General features: G+C 39.3%; 2 protein-coding genes across 9 annotated transcripts in view; one reads left to right on the forward strand and one right to left on the reverse strand.

Moving 5' to 3' along the window:
- PAPSS1 (3'-phosphoadenosine 5'-phosphosulfate synthase 1) overlaps positions 1-26,133 on the reverse strand; it is a 524,017-nt gene that overhangs the window by 229,929 nt on the left and 267,955 nt on the right. The gene's annotated exons all lie outside the window — the stretch shown is intronic.
- The window catches only part of SGMS2 (sphingomyelin synthase 2), a 230,334-nt gene that overhangs the window by 103,306 nt on the left and 100,895 nt on the right, over positions 1-26,133 (forward strand). For 4 of the 8 annotated variants that reach the window (XM_069094969.1, XM_069094952.1, XM_069094986.1 and 1 more), the window contains exon 1: positions 13,084-13,636. The exons of 1 other annotated variant lie outside the window; for it this stretch is intronic. The gene's annotated coding sequence lies outside the window, so the exon portion shown is untranslated. Of the gene's footprint in view, positions 1-13,083; positions 13,637-13,854; positions 14,187-26,133 lie in introns of those variants that run through there. 3 more of the 8 variants (XM_069094958.1, XM_069094995.1, XM_069094949.1) reach the window with 1 other exon arrangement.

Consider the following 26,133-nt stretch of genomic DNA (forward strand, 5'->3'; position numbering starts at 1 on the left):
ACACACACACACACACACACACACACACACACACACACACACACACAGCCAGTTCTCTATCTACAATGCCAAGCTACTTATTATCAAAACCCTTCTTTTCCCTCACTTCTGGTACCTAATTAGTAGGAGGTCCTTCCAACTCCATCTTTATGAAATTTCTCCCATTTGGTTGAGATGGTGTCTCTTCTTTGTTCCCACAGCCATCACTCTTATACAGGCCCTTATGACCACCTACTTATGCTTCTGAAATAGCCACTGTATCAGGCTTCCCACTCTCTCCTCCAAACCCTATGTCATATCAATACCAAAATGATCCTTTTTTAAATACTCATGCATCTGGCCATCTCAGTCCTCTGACTGAAGATTTTCAGGAATTCTTGCCTAATATTCTCTAGGCCCCCCACAATCTGGAGCCACCCAACTTTTCTAATTATATTTCGTATTATAATCTTACACATATTCTGAATTTCAGCAAATTGACTTTCTCTTTCCCTTGTCAGCAACACTCTCTCACCTCCAGGCTTTTGTTCACACTGTCCCCTCTATGTGATAATGTCTCCTCCCTTCTTCACTCATTGAATTGAAAGCCATTTAACCTCCATATGCCTCATTTTCTTGACTGTAAAAAATGGGGATAATAATAGTACCTATCTCCCAGAGTTGTTGTGAGGATCCAATGAGATATTTGTGAAAGTGCTTATTGCAGCACCTCAACACAAAATGAGTGCTTAATAAATGTTTGTTTCCTTCCCTCTTTCCTTTCTCCTTCCCTCCAATGTCTATCATAGTGCTATCCTCACAAAAGCTCTTAATAAAGTTTGCTATTCTACTCTATTGCTTCCTGGTAAAGTGGTGAGCCTGAATTCTCAAAGGCTATGCGCAATAGAATATAAGTTCAAGCTGGAAAAGAATAAAATATGGTCCTAGACATGGACTTTGTAGCTACAATTCAAGCATTACTCTAGAAAGATTTTGCCTAAGGTTGAAAAAAATTGTTTTTGACCACAGCAGCTGTTTACTATGGTACTAAGGAGTTTCTACACTGTTGGAGGGAATAATCCTACAAAATTACAGATTTTTAAAGTAAACTATATGCACTAGACAGGAGTTAAGTATAGGCTTCTTAACCTTTTTTGGGTCATGGACCCTCTTGGTTAGTGTGGTGATGCCTATGGACCCCTTCTCAGAATAATGTTTTTGAATTCATAAAATAAAACATATAATTATATAAAATATAATATAGTTTATTTTAAAATATAAAATTCAATTATACTGAAACATAGTTATCAAAATATTTTAAAAGAACAAGCTCATAGACCCCCAAGTAAAGGATCTTTTTTAAGGCCACTAGATACTCAGAGAAAGTTATCCTCAGCTCCAAATACTACTACAAACTATGAGCCCCCAATGGTTCTTTCATATCCTTCTGTTTCCACATTCAATGCAACTGAATTCAACAAGCATGTATTAGGGCTTACTATGTGTAAGTCATTGGGCTAGATGATGAAGATACAAAGACAAAAATTGAATGATTCCAGTTCTCAAGAGGGAGGGGACATGTGCTAACAAAACGTATACAAAGTACATAAAATAGAATTTCAGGTGGTAGTGATGGTGGTGTGTCTAGCTATGGGATGGAATCAGGCCAGGTGTCTGAGCCAAACTTTAAAAGATATTAGGAATTCTATGAGGCAGAATGAGGAGGGAGTGCATTCTAGGCAGAGGGCCTAGGCTGTGCCAAGGCATGATGACAGATGGATTATTGTGTGCAAACAACAAAAAACAAGTCAGTTTGTCTGGACGCTAGAGTGCATCAAGGAGAGGAATGTCCAATAAGCCAGGAAAGGCAGGTCATAGTCAGATTGTGAAAAGCTTTAAAAGGGTGTACAATAGAGAACAAAAGAAAACTACAAGGAAGCAAAGGAAAGTTGGACAGCTCTCAACACAATGCTTCGTATTTAATATATAGACTTTCTTGAGATGGAAATGTATTGCTATATATTTGGAACCCTCTCATATTCTGTTCTGCACATGACATTTTTTCTTTTCTTATTTTATATTTAAGGTTTTCTTCCCATTTATTTACTTATTCATTCATTCATTAATTTATTATTCATTCATCCATCCATCCATTCATTCATTCATTTATTTATTTGCTTTTAGTTTACAACATTCAGTTCCACAAGCCCTTTAGTTCAAAATTTTCTCTCTCTCCCTCTCCTCCTCCCTCCTCTTCCCCTCCCCCCCACCATGGCAGCATGCAGTCCAATATAGGTTCTACAAATACCTTCACATTAAACACTAGTCAAGTTGTAAAGAAGAATTATAACCAGTGGAATGAACAACCAGAAAGAAAGAACAAAACAAAACAAAAAAAGAGAGTAAGTAGTTTGCTTTAATCTGAATTCAGACTCTAATTCTTTCTCTGAATGTAGATAGCCCTTTCCATCATGAGTCTCTGGGAGTTGTCTTATAACCTTGCATTGCTGAGGGGAGCCCAGTCTATCAAAGTCAGTCATCTCAGATACAATGTGTCTGTATTTGTGTACAATGTTCTCCTGGTTCTGCTCCCCTCATATCCCAGAAGATCCCTTGATATTCTGAAATGTTTCTTCTTCCAGATGAATTATGTTACTATTCTTTCTAGCTCTATGAAATAATTTTTGGTAGATTGATTGGTATGGCACTAAATAAGTAAACTGATTTAGGTAAAATTGTCGTTTTTATTGTATTAGCTCGACCCAACCATGAGCGACTGATGCCTTTACAATTATTTAGATCTGACTTTTATTTGTATGAAAAGTATTCCTGAGTTTAAGTTTTAATATATGTTTGCATATTTCTTTTTCTTTTATTATGTATTTGTTTTAATAAAAATAATAATTTTAATAAAATTTTAACAATAAAAAGGTTTAAAAGGCAAATAGGAGTAGATGTGATTTTTCCAGAGGCAAGAGGGAACCACTGGAGTTTCCTGAGCAGAGGAGTGACGTGGTCATTTAGGAACATGACTCTAGGAGCTGTGTGGAGTATGACTTTGAGAGGTTGTAACAAAAGTCTAGCTAATTGGTGTTGAGGGACTGAATTACGACAGTGGTCATGTGAGTAGAGAAAACAAGACAGATTTAAGTGATATTGTGGAGACAGAATTGACAAGACATGGCAAATGGCTGAATATGGGGATAGAGGGTAAGGTGAGAGAGAGAGAGAGAGAGAGAGAGAGAGAGAGAGAGAGAGAGAGAGAGAGAGAGAGAGAGAGAGAGAGAGAGAGAGAGAGAGAGACTACTTGAGGCTGGCTCCAAGGTTGAGAACTGGGAGCATGGTTGTACCCTCAAGAGGCATATGGAAGTCATAGAGGAGGTTTTGGGGTCAAATAGAATGCTTTTCGCTTTTCACATGTTGAGATGCCTTTGGAACATACAGGTGGAGATGTACAAGATACATTGATATAAGATTGAAATTCGGGAGAGAGACTGGGGATCTGGTAGTTGTTTATATAGATGTCATATAAGAAGCAATGAGACCACTGGGAGAGCATGAAAAGAAAAAAGGAAGAGGTCAGAGGACAGAACTTGGGGCCATACTCACACATGGAGGTGAGACTAGGATAAAGATCCATAAAGAATGGCCAAACAGGTAAGAAGAGAATCAGGAAAGAGAAGGAGAGCACCCAGAGAGGAGAGAGGGTGCTTAGGAGGAAGGAGTAGTAAGTGGTGCCAAGTACTGCTAGAAGGTCAGAAATGAAGGCTGAAGACTAAGGAAAGAGGTCAGCTAGGTGGCTCAGGGAATAGAGCAGTGACCCTGGAGTTAGGAAGAATTGAGTTTAATTGAGGCCTCAGATACTTTACACTTAATGGCTGTGTGACCCTGGGCAAGCCACTTAACCCCTATTGCCTTGCCAAAAAAAAAAAAAAAAAAGACTAAGAAAAGACCAGTGGATTTAATGGTTGGTTTTGGGCTGTTGTAACTAGGTTGTCCACTAGTTAGAGCGGTAGACTTGGATATAGAGTGGATTATAATTTATCATTTATTAATGTTGTCTGAACCTAGCTTTAAGCTAAAAAAAATTGTCTAACCGAAAAAGTTTACTGTAGAGGTCAGGCTGACCTCAGAGACCTTCTGAGGAAGATGGACGATTGTAAAGAATGTTTAGATCCCTCACAGTGCTTATTTTGGATCTCCTCAGATCTTGAGGATTTACCTGCTAACATACATGTCAAACTTCCCTTCTCTTGGAAACTACCTACCACCAATAAGGCCAAACAGGCAAATGTTCTTACACTCTTGTCTGAACTCTATATAATATAACCTCATAAAGATTTGGTTGAAGGAGTCAACCCTTCTTTCTAGTTCTCTCTCTTTACCTAATAAATGACCTAATCAATTTCTTTCTAAAACTATTTTGGATTTGGGGGTTTGTTCTCTCAAACAACAGTAGGAAGACCTAAGTTTGAATCTTACCTCAGACACTTACTGACTGTGTGATCCTGGTCTAGGCACTTAACCTCTCTGTCTCAGTATCCTCGTGATTAAAGTGATGATAATAATTACACCTATCTTCCAAGGTTGTTTTAAGGTTTTATATTGTTTATAAACATATGTAAAGTCCTTCGTACATCTTAAATTGCTATATAAATGCTATGAGTACTATTATTAAATCCTAGATTATTGTAGAACCTCCTGAATGGGATTAATAACCACTTAAAATAATTTGGACTAATCATCCACACAGTAAAAGCTAAGTGGATGAAAAATGCTTATTTCTAGACTCTGATAGGCTATTAGATGGACAACTTATGGAACTCTTCCATTGGTATTCATGGTTGGGATAGGTACTACAAATGAATAGTGAGTTGGATCCAGAATTAAACAGGAATAGAATAGTTTAATTCCCTTTGAGTAATTAGAAAGTTCTTTTAATGACTCCATGCTTCTCCCTGAAACAAAAGCCCATCTTTCTTTCAAACTAATAGTCTATCCAAAGAATGTAAAGTAAGGATCACCCAAAAGGTAAGAGAGAGGCTCACGAAGGTGTAAGCAGGCTGCATACATTACCAACAAACAATTTTTAAGAAGTGGGGTAAATGATGATATTGAGTAGATGCTTCAGTGACAAAGAAGTAATTCAGCAAGAGTAAGGAGGCAACGTGATGGACAGCCTGGGCTCCACTGGTATTCTCTCAATGTCAAGGAAAATCAAAGAAGGCCCTTTTCTAGTTACCTAATGGGAGTATGAGGATAAAATCAGCATAGGACCAGCAGGTATACAGCTAGGTGACTCAGTGGAAATAGCACTGAACTTGGAGTCAGGAAGCTCTGGGTTTGAATCAAACCCAAATACTTACTAGCTGCATGACCCTGGGGAAGTCACTTAACTTCAGCTTGTATTAATTCACTAGAGAAAGAAATGGCAACCACTCCGGTATCTTTGACAAGAAAAGTTCATGGACACTATGGTCCATGGGGTCATGAGGAGTCGGACATGACTGAACTGACAATAACAAAGCAAGTACCGTGTTTCCCCAATAATAAGACCTATCCCGAAAATAAGCCCTCCCCTTACTGTGTAAGATTCCTCTAAAATAAGCCCTCCCCCCAAAATAAGCCCTATTGAGATTGCTACTGTAGTGAAGGTGATCCCCTGCGCTACATGCTACATTACAGTACCCTTTGTATGCACTGTCCCCCTCCCCCGCCCTGAAACGCACACCGCGCTCTGAGCTGCATCCAATCAGAGCTGCAGCAGTGAGCGCGTCATCCTGTTCTTCCCCAGTGATTTGCTTGTTGGCGCCATTGAGAGCAGTGCTGCAGAGGAGAGCTGAGGCAGGACAACATAATCCTTCCCCTGAAAATAAGCCCTCTGGTGTTTTTCTTTCCAAACAAAATAATAAGACAGTGTCCAGTGTCTTATTATTGGAGAAACACGGTATAAATGAATCACAATCTGCATCATTAGAGGGAGTATCCACACTGATGAAATCATAGATCCATTGCAGTATGTGAGAACTTAAGATAGAATGTCAGAGATGTATGGGCCTTCATAGGTCATCTAGTCTACTCTTCCTTCCAAATTTTTAAAGATAAGGAAACAGATGCAGCAAATCTGTGACTTATCCAAGGTCACGCAGGTAGCAATTACTTTAAACAATCTTTAGTTTGAAGAATAGATTAAGTGTTGCTAAAAGCATATAGAGAAAAGTATATTAACCAAGGAATATGCTAATGAGTTTATATTTTAACAGATCTTAAAAACCTGAAAATAAAGAGATAAATTCAATTCAATTTCATAAAACCCCATTGTAGTACTACATACATGAAGATGAGCTAACCCATGTTTAAGAAGCATATAAATAAAATGTCAGTTAAAATGTGGTATCATGAGAAGGCATACAGAAAGGAGAAAGAAAAAGGTGAGATGGGGGAGAAAAAATTAAGAATGGATGAAGTTCAACACTAGCAGGAGAAAAATAACTATGTAGCATAGGACTGCAATAGAATGGGAAAGAGAGAAAAGTCATTAAGTCTTTATTGATTGGCCACAAGGTACACAGAAGAGGTGGCTGGGTTCCACAGCACAGAACAAAGTCAGTTTCTTCTCACAGAACATTTATGATTTAAAGAGAAGAAAAGAAAGTGTATAACATCAAACCAAAGAATGACAGGACTAGAAGCTTATATTTATGTAGATTAGTTAGGTTAGGGCAGAAGAGAGGGAAGAAAAAGAATGTCAGCAGTTTGTTTTAGAAACACAGGATTGGAAAGTATCAAAGGCAGTAAAAGAGAAGCAGGAAAAACATTTAAGAAGCATGTATTCATACACAGTCTTCATGAAGGCAGACCAGTGACTCAACAAAAACTATTTTCTGAGGAAGTTGTAAAGATGCAATAAATGAGTTAATGGCTATGAAAGTGCTTTGGAACCTTTGTAATAAGGACATGGGTATAAAAATATGATATTATGCAATTTGGAATTAATAGACTCTGTTAGGCTCTGTTAGAGCATTATTTTAAAATCTACCTACGATCAGGAAAAGGAAAAGACTAGTTAAACATCAAAAGCCTTCTTAATCATTATTACTCACTTTTGGCTTGTTCTCTTTCTTTAAAAGTCCTGATAAAGGCCCTGATCATATCTCCTTCCTAGGAGGTTGTAGAAATGAATGAGTTAGTGTTTATAAGTTGTTTGCAATTCTAGAATGAAAGCTAGCTATCTTATCATAAGCAGAGGACTGTGCTATTGTTGCTTTCTCCCTCATTCAGAAAAAAGGTTTGTCCATCTTTCTTTTTTGACTTTTGGTTTCAGCTGAAAGATGTCTACATCTAATGTCCAACAAAAACATGCCAAGTCTCTGACCATTCTCCAAGTGAAAATATTTTTGTAATAGCTGACTTCTTTTAATACTGCTTTCAAGGTTCACAAAGTGCTTTGCATATATCATTTTTAATCCTCATAACAACCCAGAGGCAAGTACTATCATATCCATCTTGTAGATGAGGAAACAGAAGTTCAGGGAAGTTAAGTGATCTGCTCATGGTCACACAGCTAGTAAATATGAGAAGTCACATTCAAATCCATAACCCCCAAGTCTAGCAGTTTTTTTTTTTTTTTTGCCTTTTGGAGGGCTATTGCAGTTAAGTAACTTGCCCAAGGTTACATGGCTAGTTTTGTTTTTTTTGTGTGTGTGTGTGGGTATTAAGTGTCTGAGGCTGGAACTGAACTCTGGTCCTCCTGACTCCAGGCTGGCGCTTTACTCACTGCGCCACTTAGCCACCCCTGGTTTTTGTTCTTTCATTACAATACACTGACACTATTTACAAATTTGGGGGATATCCCCTTTTCATGAAAGAGAATTTAAATTGGCTCTCTACTTTCTGACTCAAGTTAAAATGATGAAATCTTACAAGGACAACCTAATAAACTCTAAAGATGGATGTTTACATATACTGTTGAGTAATTTGAAGGGTTCAATTTGGGCTATATGACCATATACATAGAAATTGGAACAAAAGAGATCCATGGAATCATGGGTAAAAAGCATCCATGTATAAATCTGTGTATATTAAAAAACAGGGAGTTACAACTAGGCAGAATTGGTGCCTTACGACACATGGCATCATTTTCTTTTAAGAAATTTAATTTGCTGTAGTTCATTGTATCATAGCATATCTATTCAGTGCAAATATGAAAAAAAATATGACATAATAATAATTAGTATTTATATAGCACCTTAAAGTTTGTAAACCACATAAAAATATTAATTCATATTATACTCACAACAACCATGGAAAGTAGGTGCTATTATTATCCCCACTTTACAGATGAGACAGAGGTTAAGTGACTTGCCCAGCTTGTAAGTATCTGAGGCTGAATTTGAATTCAGATCTTTTTTGACTCTGGGTCCAAGCCTCCTCAACCGTACCACCTCACTGTTTTTAAACCATGGTTAAAATTTAAAAAAAAAATGCCTACAAGACAACGTGGCATGATGGATAGAGATCTGGCCAAGCAATCAGGAAGTTCGAGATCCTCCTCTGACACACCCCGATCATGTGATACACCCCCCACCCCAAGTTACTTTTGGGAGTTCCCTATATCCATGAAATCACAGTCTAGATAAAAACAAAAAAGCAAAAACCACAGTATTTCATCAGAAGAATAAATATATAACCTTGTATCAGTTTTCCATCATACAAGTTAGAAGACCTAGCTTCTTCTAATCCCAGCACTGTTACTACCTGTTTGACTTGGGGCAAGTTAATTCTCTTGGAACCTGTTTTTTAATCCTTCTCCTTGTTATCTCCAATTCATCTTGTGTATATTTTTTTCGTACATAGTTGGTTGGCATGTTGCCTTCCCTATTAGACTGTGTGAGAGCTGAGACTTTTTTTGTGTTGTGTGACTCCATTTGGGGCTTTCTTGGCAAAGATACTAGAGTGTTTTCCCATTTACTTCTCCAGCTCATTTTACAGATGAGGAAACTGAGGCAAACAGAGTTAAGTAACTTGCCTGAGGGTCACATACCTAGGAAGTGTCTGAGGCCAAATTTACACTCAGGTCCTCCTGACTCCAGGACTAGCATTCTATCCATTTTACCAGCCTGGAGGCACATAGTAGGCATTTTATAAATGCTTGTTCCTTGCTTGTTGTAAAATAAGGAAAATCAATTAGATTATTTCCACTGTCCCTTCTAGCTCTAAAATTCTATTATTTCAATATTACATACCTATTTTAGAATGAAATTTATTATTATGATTAATCATTGGATTAATTGGAGGTTAAGTGCTTTAGTAAAACATTAACCTGTTTTACAATTGGGAAACTGAGGCACAAAAAGCTGAGACAGCAAATCTAAGATGAGGAATCAAGGACAGAACTATGCAATAAAACTCCCTCCCTTATAGACAAGAGGTTCTTTCTGAGTATTGTGCTGAGCTCTTGTTGTCTATACAATACACAACAGTGTAGAAAGGGCTGCTGGTCATGCTTTGAACTTTTCAGTCCCATTCATGCACACTGATAGAAATACCATCAACAGCATCTTTTGAATACAAAGGACAATTTTATAATTCATTGTAATATTATTGCAGCTACATATTGAAGACTTGCAAAATCCTTAGAAACATCTCTTTTCTGGTGCTGGGGGAGGGCAGGGTTCTTGTATTATGCCAGCTAATCAATCAATCAAGCAAGCATCATTAAATTCTTGCTTTAATTTAAAATGCTTGATTATTAAATGTTAAATTAAATTAAATTAAAATTTACTTTGTGTTAAGATTTGGGGGATACAAAGTAAAAAAAAAACTAGCCCCTGTTCTCAAGTATATTACATCCTACTGGGGAAATAACAGTTACATATATGAGTATATTATATAAACCATATAAAGCAAATCCAGTATAAGCCTGAAGATGAAGGCACCGGCATCTGGCAGAAGGGAATAGGGGTGGGGGCAACCAGGAAAGGCATCATGCAAAAGGAGACACTTGAACTCAATCTTTTAGGAAACCAGGGGTATTAAGCTGGCATTTATATGGTGCATTAAAGTTTGCAAAACACTACAAAAATAGCTCAAGTTATCCTTACAATAATACTGAGGTAGATGCTATTATTATCTCCATTTTGCAGATGAGGAAAACTCAGGCAGAGGTAAAGGCCTAGAGTTACACAGCTAGTAAATGTCTGAGGCTGGATTTGAACTCAGATCTTCCTGCCTCTAAGTATAGCCCTCTATCTACTGTCTCATCTAGCTGTTGCATAATTCTGATGAAAAAGCATAGCAGGATAGGGAAAGCCCATATGAGGTCATCTCTGGCCATCTCAGCCTTACTTCATGCTACTTTGTACCCAATATACACACACCAGTCAAAGGTATGACCTGTTATCTCCTAAAGATGCCCTACTCCTTTCAGTGTCTGTACTTTTGTTCATTCTGTCTCTTCCATCTGAAATGTCTTGCTGACATCCTACCCATAGAGCCTTTGAATGTTACAGGTGGAAAGGGAACCATCTAGCCCAAGGCCCTTATTATGTGGATGAGGAAACTAAGAGCCAGAAAGATGAAGAGGTTACCCTAGATCACAGAGAATGTTAGCCTTCAAGACCCCAGTCAAATGTCTCCTCCATGGAACCTCCCTTGACTGTACCCAGCCTGAGTCATTGAAAGATAACTTGTACATGATTGAAGAATGTATCTTTTGGAAGATATTCCTGTATTTCGGTGTAGGGGTGATTTCTTCGTCATCTAATCTCTTAGCATTTTAGCCTTTTCTCATGCACTTGGATTCACATTTGTATTACGTTTATTCATGTGTTGGTTATAGTTCTTCCTAACTGATGGAAGTCAGGGATTTCTTCTCCTCCTCCTCCTTCTTCCACCCAGGGACAAGAAACTTCCTTTAACAATGCAGGAAGGGCACCTTCTCTACAACTTCTGCTACGTGCAATCATCTTTAATTGGTGGTAACATGAAGTGGACGTGGATAGAGTGTGTTGGATGTGGAGTCGGGAAGACCTGAGTTCAGATTCCTCCTCAAACATTTATGAACACTGTGACTCTGAGTAAGTCAACTAACCTTCCTCAACCTCAGTTTTCTCAACTGTAAAAAATGGGGACAATAATAGCACCTATAGGGGCAGCTAGGTGACACAGCGAATAGAGCATTGGCCCTGGAGTCAGGAGGATCTGAGTTCAAATCCAGCCTCAGACACAACACAAAACTAGCCGTGTGACCTTGGGCAAATCACTTAACCCCAATTGCTCCACCTTTCCCCCTCCAAAAAAGCAAAATAATAATAATAATAATAACAATAGCACCTATATTACACGATTGTTGTGAGAAAAGTCATATATGTACATATAACATATATTGTAATATATGTACTATATTATAGAAAACAAAATATAACATACTATTATTGATAACACATGTGCAATCTACTATAGATAATATAATATATGCAATATGTGATTATAGACAACTCATTATATGTTCAATATATTATATATAGTATATAATAAATGTTGCACTTTGCAAGCAATCAAGATCTATATAAATGGAGTTCAGCATCAGTTATTTGAGTCTTAGAGAGTTGCTTAAAGAAAGAAGAAAACAAGTGTTTATTAAGCAACCAGTGCCAGACACTGTGCAAAGCGCCTCATAAATATGACCTTGTTTGATCCTGACAACAACCCTGGGAAGTAAGTGTTATTATAATACTCATTTTGCAAATGAGGAAACTAAGGCAGACAAGAGATTCAGTGACTTGCCCAGGGTCACACATAGCCAGTGTGCTAGAAGCAGGTCTTCCTGTCTCTAACACCAGCTATCCAGCTGCCTCTTAGTTCATATTTTATTTATCTTTGCATCCTCCCTGCCCCCACCTCCCAAGCACAGAGCATTACATATAGTATGCATTAATAAATAGGTTTAATGTGGTGCAGTAGACCTGGGTTCTGCAGCTTTCCACCTGTCTGACCTTGGCCAATTCTACCTCCCTGGACCTTGCTTTCATCATGTATAAAATGAGGACTCTGGACTAGGTGAGATTCCTTACTCCCTAGATCTATGATCCCATTTGGTACTTATGGAAAAGAAACATGTACCTATGAACCTGATCTGAGTTCATTTGTAAAAGCATTTAGCTTGTAAGTCCCATTAACTCTGACCACCACTTAGCAAGTGAGCTTACTTACTATTGCCTTCTGGGCAAAATGCCTTGGATTAAAAACAACCCTGAATATTAGCTGCTCTTTGAAAAGAACAATTGTGTAATGGGGGCCTGACCAATGAATTTCAAATGTTTGTTGCACATTCTTCTGTGTTTATATGTTTCTGCAGAATTAAGCAAGTGTGTTTGATACGATAATACTGAGATCTTACACGCTTAAAGTGGATTTTTGGGGGGGGGGATAGGAGAGGGTACAGAGGACAGAATTTCTGAATTCGACCAGTTTTTTTGCCAGCTAACCTTACATACATGTTGCATTATGAATAAGAATTACTTCTGGACACTATGATTCAACATAAATAGGCAAGCCAGAACCACTTGTCAATATATCATTATTCTCTATTGGTTATGTGTACATGCCAAATGTAGAGCTATAGCTCATAGTAAACACAATCTTTCGGGTCAGTTTTCATACCCCTAGACTAGTTAGTTTTGGCCTGAAACTGTCTAACTTTTCATTCTAATAGAAACCTTGAAAGCTGCCACCTTTACAACTATCCTATGTCTTGAAACAGGTAACTTCTTTTTAAAAGCCTGTAAGCCCTGACTATTTTTTTTTCCTAGAGTAACACAACTTCCAATAATAGTGTTACTGCTGATCATATGAGAAGCCCAGGCTGGTTGGACACACACACACACACACACATACACACACACACTCACACATACACACTGCGATGGAAAAAAAGTTGTTGGGGCTCCTTTCCTTCAGTGAGAGGAGTCAGCCTAACACTGTTTTGGGTTGTTTATTTTGGTTACCGGTTTCTCTTCCTAAACAAAAATAAGTAAATTATTCCACAGGACGAATGATACAGTTGTTAGTCACAAAAAGAGTACTAATACCTGAGCCTCATTAAGACAGAGGGCTGTGAACTGGAGCTGCGAGTTCACGCCTGGGGACGGCTGACACACCTCGAGGGAGCTGTAAAGGTGCCTTGGTCCTAAATAGGGGCGACCGTGACAAACCCAGCAGCCCCCGCCGTGCGTGGGCCGGGAACCTTTCCGGGCTCTCCAGGCCAGCTCACCCCCTCCTGATCTCGGCGGAGGGAACACCCTTTAAATAAACACGCCTGCCCCTGACTCGTGGTGCCCAAGTGAGTGTGAACACTCCCTCCGCTGTCATTTCCTGCAGCAGGCCGGGGGCTGGGGCGAACGCGGGGCTGACCAGGGCGCGGGCCGGGGGTTCCCTGTCAGGCCCCACCCGAGGCACTCGGCCGGGAGTGGCGCTGGCAGAACTTTCCCTGGGCCGGTCGGTGCAGCTGCGCGGTCCCCGGGACACCGAGCCAGAAGGAGGCCAAACCCCCACGCCGGGGAAGGGGCGGGTCAGGTGGGCGCTTCTTGAGAAGTCTCACCGGTTTTTCAGGCTCAGCCCAGAGCCGGAATAGCCACAGCGGCCGCAGCTTCAGCGGGTGAGTCAGGGCTTGAAAACAGTGGGCGGGGGGAGAGCCGGAGAATGAATGATGTCAGGCGTGGCGGGGCTCGGGGCGCGGGGCGCGGGCACCGGCTGCGGGGCGCACAGTGCAGGGCGCAGAGCGGGGGCGCCGGGGTCTGGCTCTGGAGGAAGGAGGGCAGCGGAGCAGTCCCAACCCTTCCCTGACCAGCCCAGCCCGGCCCAGCCCGGCCCCGGAGCCGCCCGCGCTCGCAGCTGCCGCAGTACCCAGGTGCAGCGGGCGGGCGGCGGCCGAGGGGCAGGCTGGCTCCGGAGCTCCCAGTCCCGGTCACGGTCACGGTCGCGGGCGGGCGCGTGAATCGCCGAGCACCTGGGGAGTTGCCCGGGGGCGGGGGCAGGCGCGGGAAGAAACTTTCCAGCGGATTCTCTTCCCCCACCCCGGGATCCGGGGAGCTGCAGAGCCCCTGGAGGTGGCCGTGCTGGGGTCTGTCTGGCGGCTGCTGCGGCTGCAGCGCTTACAGAAGCAAGTGCCTTTAGCCAGGAGCCTCTGGGGCCACGGTTAATAGAGGGTAAGAGGAGGCGACTGTAGAGGCGGGTGGGCTGCAGACCCGGGGAAGAATCCGCTGAAGTTTGCCTTCTGCGGGAGAAGACGGAAGGGGGGAGCTGAGAGCTGACTTTTATTCCTCCCCCCCGCCCTTGGCATCCCTACTTTTCATGGGGGAGGGGGAGATAGGGTCCTGGGCTTTTAATTATTATAACGTTCTTCCTTACTGGATGGATTACACTTCATTCATTTGCAACCATTTTAGGTCAGTTGTGAGAATGCTCACTCCCATTTTACTGAAAGCATAGATTAGACCACAGCTTCCCCAAGGCCACCTGAGAGGTTACTGGCAGAAATAAGATTTTGGTAGGAAGTACCTTGGCTGTCTCTTCTCCCCTCTTCCCCTCCCCCGCCCCTTTTTGAGAGGCACTGGTTATAAAATAACAGCACAGCTCGAGAAATGCCAACCCAGAAATCTCCTCAGGCTTTGGCATTCCAGAGAGTCGCCTGTTTCTTAGGTAAAGGGGATGATTGACTTTTTACCTTCAGTTTTTGGAAATGTAGCTGTGGACTTGTGCCAGCCTCTATAGGAGCTCTGTGTGTCCCTCAAGGGCTAGTGGGAAATGGATGGCTTTTGAGAGGCCGCAGTTACTGCTTAAAATAATCCCAACTATTGTGTTGCACCTGTTAGCTGTATCCTGTGATCTTTCCGTTTTCAGAGTCTGGAGCTCAATGATGAAGCCCCATTTCTTGCTGCAGGGCCTGCCTCTTATAATGGGACTTGAAAATAATCCTAACAGGTCGTTATTGCGCCTTTACACCGCTTTAAAAAGTTAAGATCTTCGTGAGGAACTGTCTTTTTTTCCTAAAACTCTAGTGGGCTTAAGTGATATCCGTGTAGACTCGGGTTTCCCCTCTTCCTATTATAACTGTTGATGGAATTGAGCTTGTAAGAGTCCCTGTGTTAGGATATAACTCAAGGTGCTTTCTCAAAACTTCAACAGAAGTGGTTTTTAAAGCGAGTGGTGAGTTCTTCAACTCATTTCGAATGCAGATCCGCCAAAATACTGGCCCTGCCATAAATATTTTGTTTAAATAAGGATACATTTTCTCGAGAGGGAATAATCTAATATTTGGGAAAGAAATTAAATGGTTTAGGTAAGTGGCGGCTTCAATTCTCCCTTCCACAGCTCCCTTTTCTAATAGGCAGGGCTAAAAGTTTCCCATTGGAGTGGTACCTTTAGCTTACTGATACTGTTTCTTTGCCACGGTGGTGGTATTGAATGCTTGAACGATAACATTGAGTTTGCTTTTCCTGGTTTCACTTAATAGGTTGACAAATACAAACCTGAGGGAGGGGGAGGGTCTCTATACTGAGAATACAATCTTTTTCTTTGCTCTTTCTTTCTCTAGTACATATCAAAAACTCTAAAGGGAGTTTTTGTATTTTTTTTCAACAATCATCTAATAACGTTTTAAAGCTCAGACTTTTAGTGAAAAGGTTGTGGAAAACCTAAATAAAACCAAAGTTTTACTGTAATGAGAGAAGATAAGCCAACAAAACTTGGATTATTTTTAATGCAATTTCGTATATGAAGCTGGAAGCTACTTTAGATATCATTTAGTCTCGTCCTTTATTTTACAGGTGAGGAAATTGATGCCAAAGAGCTACTGAATAAAAGGAGAACTTGAACCCAAATCCTAACTCTAAACCTTGTACTTTCCCTCTCTTCCCCTTCCCTTGTCTAATTAGATTCAAATGTAATCGGGAAATATTTAATAAAATAAATAAAAACTCAACAAAATAGATATCACATTTTAGAACTAAGTCAACATATAGCTTGCAGGTATCTTTATGTGTAGATTTGTGGCCCCATTTCTTTCTGAGTTTAACAACACTGCCCTAGGCTCACAATAGCAGAAAAGGTACCCACTTGTATTGGTAAAGGAAGTCTTCTCACCTGGCAATTCCTCTATACCAATCAAATCACAGGTCTGATCTTCATCCCTACCTCTTGTCTCATTCACAACTCTGATCAGTTTTAAGGGTCTGGGTCATGGTTTTTTCCATCACATTTGAACTGTAGTTCTCATTTTCAGTTCTAAACTATACAATGTGTTAGAGTAGGCATCTTGAGGACTCAATTACATAAGGGAATTTATCGAGTAATAACTTATTGTTGGTAATTTTTGTCGCTAGTGAAAAACTTCTCTGGAGAATAAGCACCAGGAACACTGCTGATTCTGATAAGTAGACTTCAATTGATCTAAGTTGTTGAAATATGAAAATGTTGCTGGAACTTCTTTTAACCAATCAAGTATTTATTAATTCATTTTCATAGCACCTATTCAGTTTCAGGAACTATGGCTAAGCATTGAGGGTGCAAAGATAGTTGCTACTCTCAAGGAGATTAATTTCTATGGGGTCAAATCAGACAGCAGTTACATATATGGGTAATATACATAACAAAACCAGTTTACCTTATGAATCATTACCTGTAAACTTGTAATCAGTTTATAGTAATCTGTTTAAGTGTAAGTTTATATATAGTAAATACAATAAAAGTTTACAGTAAAAAACAAGTCCACAAAAAATGAAGCATAAGTAGAAAAATTCATTTTTATCTTTCATTTAATGAATACATTTTGAATACATATTATATATGGAAGACACTGCGCTAGGTATTCTGAAGGATATAGAGATGAATAAGATATTTTCCTTGTCATTCATTAATGAACTTACAGTCTGGTAGGGAAGCGAAAACAGAGATGGCTAACCATTACTGGGTGGAATGGAATGTGAGAAGTCCAAAGTTCGATGGGAGAGCAGAGGAGAGAGGTACCCCTTTTGATGAAGGGAATTAATGAAGTCTTTGTTGAAAGAGGAAGTTTTGTAAAATAAACCTTGTAAGATGGGAAAGAATTGGACAGAAGGTTAGGGGGATAAAGAGAGAAAGGCATTTCAGGTGGGAGGGAGCAGCATGGACAAAACCATGGGGGTTGGAAGTTGGAAAAACAGGATGATGTAGTTGAAGAATGATGAGTATGTTGACCTGATCATGGAATCACAGAATGGTAAGTGCTGGAATGAAGTTTCAAGATATAGTCCACCAGTTTTTGAACTTTTGGGGGTTTAGGGCTGCTTTATATACGTAGAATTTATTGAGGACCCCTCCCCAGAACTTTTGTTCATGTGGGTTACATCTATAAATGTTGACATCAGTATTATCGTGAAAATTGTTCCAACCTCATGCATCCCTTGAAAGGGGATCTCCTGACCACAGTTTGAGAACCAGTGATCTAGTCTAATGCTCCCATTAGATTGAGACTTAGAGAGAAAGTAACTTGCTGAAAGTAGTCCAGGAGAGCACAGGTCTCCTGACTTCCAATCCAGTGATGTTTCTTTTCTAGAAAGGGCTGCAGAGTGAAATAGTGGAAGATAAGGCTAAAAAGATAGATTAAGTGAAATAGTGGAAGATAAGGCTAAAAAGATGGATTAATATCAAATTATGGAGGGCCTTACATACTGGACTTAGAGAGTTGGCATTTATTCAGAAGATCATGGGGATGCACTGAAAGCTTTGATCCCAAGTAACGGTACATTAGGAAGAAGACCTCTTTGTTGGTTACAGTTTGTTGATGAGTAGTCCAGGACTCATTACTGATGATTCATACCTGGGCAAATGAGCAATAGCCCATGGTTAGCAGTAAATAGGCTATTTGCTATAGCAGATAACAGTAGGGGTTTTCAAGAGAAGCCACAAAAGATGTTGGCTCCATTCCAGAACTCGTCTTTCCAGAGGTTTTAGTGCAGCTACAACCCAGAATTGTGCAATGTTTGCCTGCTTGCTGAAGGGACTCATCACCTAGTTGTACATTAAAAGCAAATTAGCCTCTGGTGAAAGACTTTGAGTAAGGGTAAGAAAGAAAATTGAAATTTAAATACAAGGAGAATGAATATGGCTTCACTTTTCAGACTTGCTGGAATCAAATATGGTAGAGTTCTACCTTGTACAAAATAGACATGATTACCCCCAAATGGGAATGCTGGATATAATCCTGTACTTATATTACTGGAAGAACAGATTTCAGAGAATTTACATAAAAGTGTGTGTGGGGGAGAGGTTATCTCATATTCTAGGAGGGGAAAAACTAGTCTTATCCTTGAGTGGTAATGTGAGAACAAATGGAGATAAAAGGAGGTCCACAGGTCTTGTGTACTTGAAACAGTCTATCAATTAGGGATTCTTTTGGAGGTTTAAACCTATTGTATTGTTCATCTCCTGCCTTCAGTTATTTTACATGACCAAAATGCCCAACATCTTTGTACTTTAATGGATCTGTGATCTCCGTGATAGGACCACTTCACTGCAAATTGTAATCTATCAAGCTTTCACATTCTGTGCAATTTTTATTCATGTTCTCTCAAAGATCCTTCTTCCAGGTTTTGCTCATCATGGACCTGTCAAGTAGTTGTCAGTGGCTATGTTTGCATTACACTTTGCCCATTTAAAATTAACCAATTTAGGGAATCCAGAAATAGAAAATTGTATATATTGACTTCCCCACACAAATGCACTTGAATTCAGAACATGTTTAAGAATCTACTGAATTCACTGGAAGCCTTGCTTGTGTTTCATGGGTACCAGTGTAGCATTTGAGCAGTTCATGTTTGTTATCTCTCATTTTTGTTGGTCATGTATAATCATTTTCTGGTCATACATTTCTTTAATAGCCAGACCATTTCTTATGCGGAGGTCAACTTTAGAAATGTCTTACAACCCACTGATAGCCATAATGTGTATTTCCACATGGGCCATTAAAAACTTTGATTTTTAGGAGATTGTGGTGTTAGTATGTACAATGTCTAGCTCAAATAACAGGGACTGGAATTTTGAATTGAATTTTTGACATGAGAGGGTAATCGAAGAAAGTATTTTTAGACCATTAGGAGCTTAAGAGAGGGCAGGCCAAAGTAGGTTGACTTTGGACTTCTTCCTGCACAATGAATATATGACAAGGGAATGGAATTCCCAATAACTGATTAAGAAACTTGGTCCTTGGATTCCCCTTGCTTTTTAGGATTAGAATTGAGACCAAATAATTGAACTTTCTCTCCCCTTCCCAAAATTTTACAGTCTTGCTTTCTCTCCTCAGTAGATTCATGAAGGGATGATGATGAGGACTTTTGACCTATCACACCTTGACTCAAGGTTATGTAGTTTTTCATCTTCCTAACTGTTTTTCTCCTGCATTAATTCATAAAGCTATCCCAGAAGATGGAAAGAAGGAAGCTTGGGCCAGGGCTAGTGTGTTACTTTTGATCTATTTGCATACAATTACACATAGTCTACATTCTAAATAAAAAAAAAAGAATTCTTAAGTCTTAGTGTAAGGAGTAGATATTGTGGTTGTTTTTTAAATCTCCAATAGTTATATTTCTTACCCGTCTGGGGTGTGGGTGTGGATATGGGTATGTATATACATACACCCATACATACATTCATATTCCAGAGGCTTAGCATTAAACTAGTTTTCAGGTAGTTTGGGTGTATAATGCACCTGCATATAAGGGCATATACATACATTCAAATCAAAGTCAACTCAAGTCATGTCATCATCTCCCTGATGTCATGGTCCTCTTCGAGAATGAAGGCCAAACACAACAATGACAATAATATACATACTTGCTTAAGGGCTCAGCTGTCACCCCTGTAAGCCTTTAAAAGGTACTACTAACACAGGATCTACTGAATGCCCAGTAGATGCTGGGTTAATACAACACAAACGTTACTGTCCCTACAGATTAGTCTTCTGGGAGAATTATTGTACCATGAGCATTACTGTCTCAGAAAATGCTGGGGGACTTCAGGAGCTAAAACAGAAACTGAGAAGGGTTATATAATACAAATGCCAACTGTCTTCTGGGATTTGCATTTGCTGACAGGATTGTTTTCACTATCTTGGGTATTACTGTATTAGGAGTTGCTCACAAACTTTAATAATTTCAGAAGGCATTATTGTATCTCTGCAGTGTAATGCATAGATACTATTATTTCTTCAGCAAAAGATATTGATTTATTCTGACTTGTTTTTTAAACATCCATGTTTTAGTCTTCCTATTCTGCTGAGAGAGAGAGTAAGAAAGCTATTTGAAATAAGTTTGACAGAAATTATATGCATCAAATAGGCATGATGTCTATATTTGGACTCAAATGATCTTTTTTCACTATGGCCATGTATGTGGTCTGTATGTCAATACATACACTTAATGTTTATACATTTTATAAATGTATAATATATTTATAAATATAAATATATAGTATTTATTTATTTATTTTTTAAGCAATTGGGGTTAAGTAACTTGCTCAAGGTTACACAGCCAGTTATTTCTGGGTGTGGTGCTGAGTATCTGAGCCCGGATTTGATCCAGGTCATCCTGACACTGAAGCCGGTGCTCTTACTCGCTGAGCCACCTGGCCGCCCCTAGTATTTATTTTAAATATTGCAAATTATATTGCAATTTAATATATTTTGCAATATATTTGCAATATAATTGCAAATTAATAAAATACCATATTCACAGCATAATACATACACATATATACATTTTTATATTATAAATTTATAAAACACAAATGTATACACTTAATACAAAATTATTATGTAGGCATTGAGCTATGGATGGAAAGAAGTAGTAGGACAAGCATGAAAACATTAACAATGCCGTGTGGGTCCATTGTGAATGAATGAAACACAGCATTTTGTTATGAGTATAATTTCCATTTGGAATTTACTCCCCCTCCCCAATTTATTAAATTATTTATTGTCAGTTTTCAACATTCATTTTCATAAGTTTCAGATTTTCTCCTCTTCCCTCCCCAAGACAGCATACAATCTGATATGGGCTCTACACACACATTCCTATTAAGCACCTTTTCACATTAGTCATGTTGCATAGAACTATAGCAAATGGGGAAAAGCATGAGAAAGAAAGAAAAAAAGAAAAGAAAACAAATTTTCATTCTGTATTTCTGACTCCATATTTCTTTCTCTGGATGTGGCTGACATTTTCCATCATGTGTCCTTTGGAATTGTTTTAGGTCCTTACATTACTGAGAAGTGCTAAGTCAATCACAATCAGTCCTCGAACAATGCAGCATTTACTTTTTTTTTTTTTTTGCTTTTTTGGAGGGGGGAGGGCAGAGCAATTGGGATTAAGTGACTTGCCCAAGGTCACATGGCTAGTAAGTGTTAAGTGTCTGAGGTCGAATTAAACTCAGGTCCTTCTGACGCCAGGGCCGGTGCTCTGTTCACTGTGCCACCTAGCTGCCCCTTGGTATTTACTTTTTAAAAAAAAAAAAGTTAAGATAATTTTGACTCTAGGTTAGAAAATTTTTGGAAATAGTAGAATATCAATCTGAATTTTTAGTGTCTTTGTTATTGTTTCCTATTCTAGGGACAAAACTGACCAACCTTCCTGTGCATTGTAGATATCTAAGGAGGCAGGGATCCCATAACCACCAGATTCTTTATTCCTCATACTTATAGGATGCTCCTGCTGTAGCTTAAGGAGGCTATATGGCACACTTGAAGTTTCTTTGTTTTCTAGACCCTCTTTAAAAGTTATTAAAAAGTTCCCCAAGTAAAACTTTGGGGAAAGTTTGTAAACCTGGAATCTTCATTATAGGTAAACTAAGTAGCTGTTAATAACTCTATATTCCTGCCTCACAGTGAATATGTAAAATTAACCAATTTAAGAGGCTGGAGAGACAGAATATTACATTTTTTTTACTTACCCATGCCAGTATACAGGGCATCCCCAAATATAAACTTTGTTAACTTAAAATTGCACTAAGTATTTTGGGACATCTGTATTTGGATATACAGTATGTGCTTTAGCCAGCAAAGAACAGCAACAGAGTTTCGTATGAATGCTCAACATCAAGCATTTATTTATTACATGCTGCATCCTGTGTTTAGAGACTGAGGATGCAAAAGCATGTTTCCTTTCTCTCAAGGAGTTTGCATTCTAAGCAGGAGTTCTTAACTTGGGATTTTGGCATATTACAGGGGGCTCGTGAACCTCTATGAAAGGAAAAATTACATTTTCATTTTCATAAATCTCTATCTGAATTCCTTCAGTTGTAGATATTAGCAAACATTATGAGAAGGAGCTGGGTATAGGTTTCCCCCAAAGCCAAAAAAGATTAAGAACTCCTGTTCTAAAGATGAATACGGCCTCTACACAAAGTATATTAAAAATAAATGCAAGGTAATTTTTTGGCCAAGAGGCAATGGCAGCTGAGGGAATTAAATAGGTCTCATAGGAGAAAATCAGGAATTCTAAGATGCCAGCAAGAAGATCAGTTAGGCTGGACCAAATTGCTGGTAAAGGAGCATATACTTTATATTAAGTCTAGAAAGATTGGTTGGAGGCAGCTTGTCAAAAGCATTAAATGCCAGAGACATTGGCGTAATTCTCCAGTTAAATTAGGGAGCCAGTGTAGTTGATTTAGCAAAGGAGTGCCCTTGTTAGACCCAGACTTTAGGAATGTCACACTTTCTGCTGTATTGATGATGGATTGGCCGAGGTAGAGACTTGAGACTGAGAGACCAAATAGGAAGTTACTGAAGTAACCCTGACTAAAGTAAACCTGGCATGAAGCCAGTGTTTGCCATGGGAGTAGAGAGTAGAGAGGAGGGGAAGGTTGTGGGACATATTCTGGAGGTGCAATTACAGAAAAGACAAGACTTGACAAGACAACCTTGTCACATCTTAGAGTAAGGAGAACATTTAAGTAAATCTGGAATCCATGTGGAGGAGAGGATTGTGAAAGGGGGTGACACCTCTCTCACCACTCTCTTGGGCAGTGGTGTGGGGGACACTTCCCCTCCCCCAATTCCACCCCTGAAATTGTGGTTTTTAGAGTTCTAAGCTACAGTTCAGTTTAGCGATGGGATAGAGGCTGCTGAGAAGGTGTTTGGGAAAAGTTGAAGGGGGCCATTGATTTGTAGGCATGGAAACTTTCTTTATGAAAGAGGATGGGGTAGTTTTTTGGACCTTTGATTCCAAATCAGTGTTGTTAATTTACCATGTTCTGGTCTGACCCTTGGTAGTTAATGGATAAAGGCTATGTAGTTCATCTCTGTGAACAAGGTCAGGAGAATCCTTCCTTTAATAAGAATCAGTAGACAATGGATAGCCTTATTTGTTTTGCCGAATTCTTCCCAGAAGTCAGTCAGTTTACTTTGTTTTGGAGATAGTTTACTGAAATTAAGGGGAACAATCTACCCAGAATGTAGCAAAAGTAAAATAAATGGAAACCTTGGAAACTGTATATGAAAAAAATTTGAAACTAAGGATAGGGAGGGATGAAAGTTTTGCTGACTTTAAAGATGGGGTCAAGAAAAATGAGTCAGATAATAAAATTAGGCAGTTGGAAAGGAAGAGGTGGGCTACACCTTTGATTTCATGGAAAGAAACTTGCCCAGCCTGTGTAGACCGGCTCCCAATCTTCTCTTTAGGCTTGAAGACTTACAGGGAGAAGGAGGGAGTGGTGCTAAGAAGGGATTGGTCCCAGGTCAACTAGTCCCCCAAAAGAGGAACTTGAATCCAGGAATTCCTGATTTGGAAGCCAGCTTTTTCTCTGCTGTGTCAAACTTTCTCTCATGACCTGTTAAAATGTATTTAGCACTAGCTCAGATGGGAAGATAAACACTGACTTTGGGATTTGTAATATCCAAAAATTTTTTAAACTTGGAAAGAAAATGTTTTCACATAAACTTTGGGACAGACTTTTTTAAAAAAGTATTTTTCTTTACTTATTTTGCTATTTTAGAAGCATGAAAATGTTCTGTTGTAGCTTGGTTTGCCCATGAACTTTTTTGGTGGATTTAAGCTTGGGTGAGAAGTTGAATCTTGTTTTTCCTCCATCATGTTAATCAACCAGTAAGCATTTATTAATCACCTACCATGTGCCAGGCTCTGTGCTAAACTCTAGGGATAAAAAAAAATCAAAAGATAGTCCCTGCCCTCAAAGAGAGAAAAGAAATCTTTGATTAGATGAGATCCAAATATCCCACAAGCCTACCTAATTTCTTCTCCTTACAAAGAAAATTTCTGATGGTGACTTAGTTTCCCCAGATGCTCTGGGTAATAGACATGAATATTCTGGCCACTAGGTAGACCCATCTTTCCCTACTGTAAATTAACAAATTGGCATTCTGGTTTACTCAATCTTTTGAACTGAATTAGTGTAACTCAGTTTAACTATCCTTACGTAAAGTGAATCAATTTCAGTTTCTGAAGCTTGTTACCAGCACTCCCCTCCCCTCAAACAAAAAGCAAATTAGCTAAACAACCAGCTGAGATTTCCTAATAAAGGGCAAATACTCCCTGAATTAGTCATATCACCAAATGACTATAGTACAGCCATCATCCAGTGTCAGAGAGGGGATAAATGGTTTTCTGGATTTCTGTGCCATGCTGCTTCTTCAAATGCTCTAAATCAGTGCTCGTTATTAAAACAAAATTATGTTGACTCAGGTTCTATATTTTAACCTGAAAAGGAGGTGGGAGTGCAGCTGAAAGAAAGATTCTGTTTCAATTGGAATAAAGTAAAATGTGGAAAGGTAGAATGCAACATTAGAATTAGGTTTATGATTCCATTTGTATGCAAACTGAGGAGTGACATCTGGATTTAAGGTTCAGAAGAACTGCTTTGATTCCCAGTGAATGGTTGGACGAGGTTTGCAAAGTACCTTCTCATTTGATTGTCACAGTCACCCAAGCTGTGAGGTATGGGCTGTTGGCATTATAGGCCCTATTTTACACACGAGAAAACTAAGACACAGAGTTGCTGAGACTTGTCATGGAGGGGAAGACTGGAAAGAGGTCACATATTTCAAGTCAGAGATGGGATTTGAAGCCAGATCTTTTTTTTCAAGCCCCACACTTGATCCACTGCACTAAAATGCTTCACAGGGTATATTTATATAGGCATAAAAATTGACCAACCTCCTTTAATATTTTACAACTCCTATCCCTACTTTTAAAATAGTTTTATAGCTTAGGGTAGTGCTTGACAAAGCTTAGAGTGCTTTCACATATGTTAATCTCTCTGTGACTTAGTTTCCTCAACTGTAAAATGAGGCAGGTTGGTTGAACTAGTTGACTTGTACTGTCCAATCTCAGCTTTAAATCTATGAGCACATTTGATCCATATAACTACCATAAGAGGTAGGTAGAGCAAATATTTTTACCCCCATTTTACAGATGTAGAAATGAGGCTCAGAGAAGCTAAAGTGTGAGGTCACACAGCTACTAAATGAAGCCTGCCAGGATCTAGGTCTATGGGTGGACTCTACAGAGAGGCAGATTTTTATTCAGTGTTAGGAAAAGCTTTCTAATAATTGGAAATGTCCAAAAGTGTAATGTGTGTATTCCCTCTGGAGTTAGTGAGTTCTGCCTAACTGGAGGTTTTCAAATGAATTCTGAATAACTCTGTGTTAATAGTACTGTTACAGGACCTCTTAGTCATGGACAGGCTAGGCTGGATGTCCTCTGAAGACCCTTCCCGCCCAGAAATTGTCTTCTGACTCATGCATTGCCAAATGCTATTTCTAATATACATGCTATTATTTGCACCATTTCTGTTGGAATAGAATCTGGTTTCTTTACTAAATCAGTTAGGTATTGCCGTCATTGTAAGAGCTCACACACACACACACACACACACACTACACACACACACTACACACACACACACACACGAACCAAGAGATAACTGATGGATATTAAGTAACTGCATACTTGCGGCAGATAAGCTTTGGAGAGCAAAAGGGTAACCATCTGTAGGAAACAAAGCAAAGAGATGTTTTGTAACAAGCTCATTAAATTAGGTTCATTAACATAGGATCATAGACCTGGGGCCAGTCCACTCCCTTCATTTTTGCATATGGGGAAACTG

This window comes from Petaurus breviceps, unplaced genomic scaffold (genome assembly GCF_028583685.1).
Source record: "Petaurus breviceps papuanus isolate PSGF00001 unplaced genomic scaffold, PetGlider_PUasm1.0 126, whole genome shotgun sequence".
In the NCBI taxonomy this organism is placed as follows: Eukaryota; Metazoa; Chordata; class Mammalia; order Diprotodontia; family Petauridae; genus Petaurus; species Petaurus breviceps.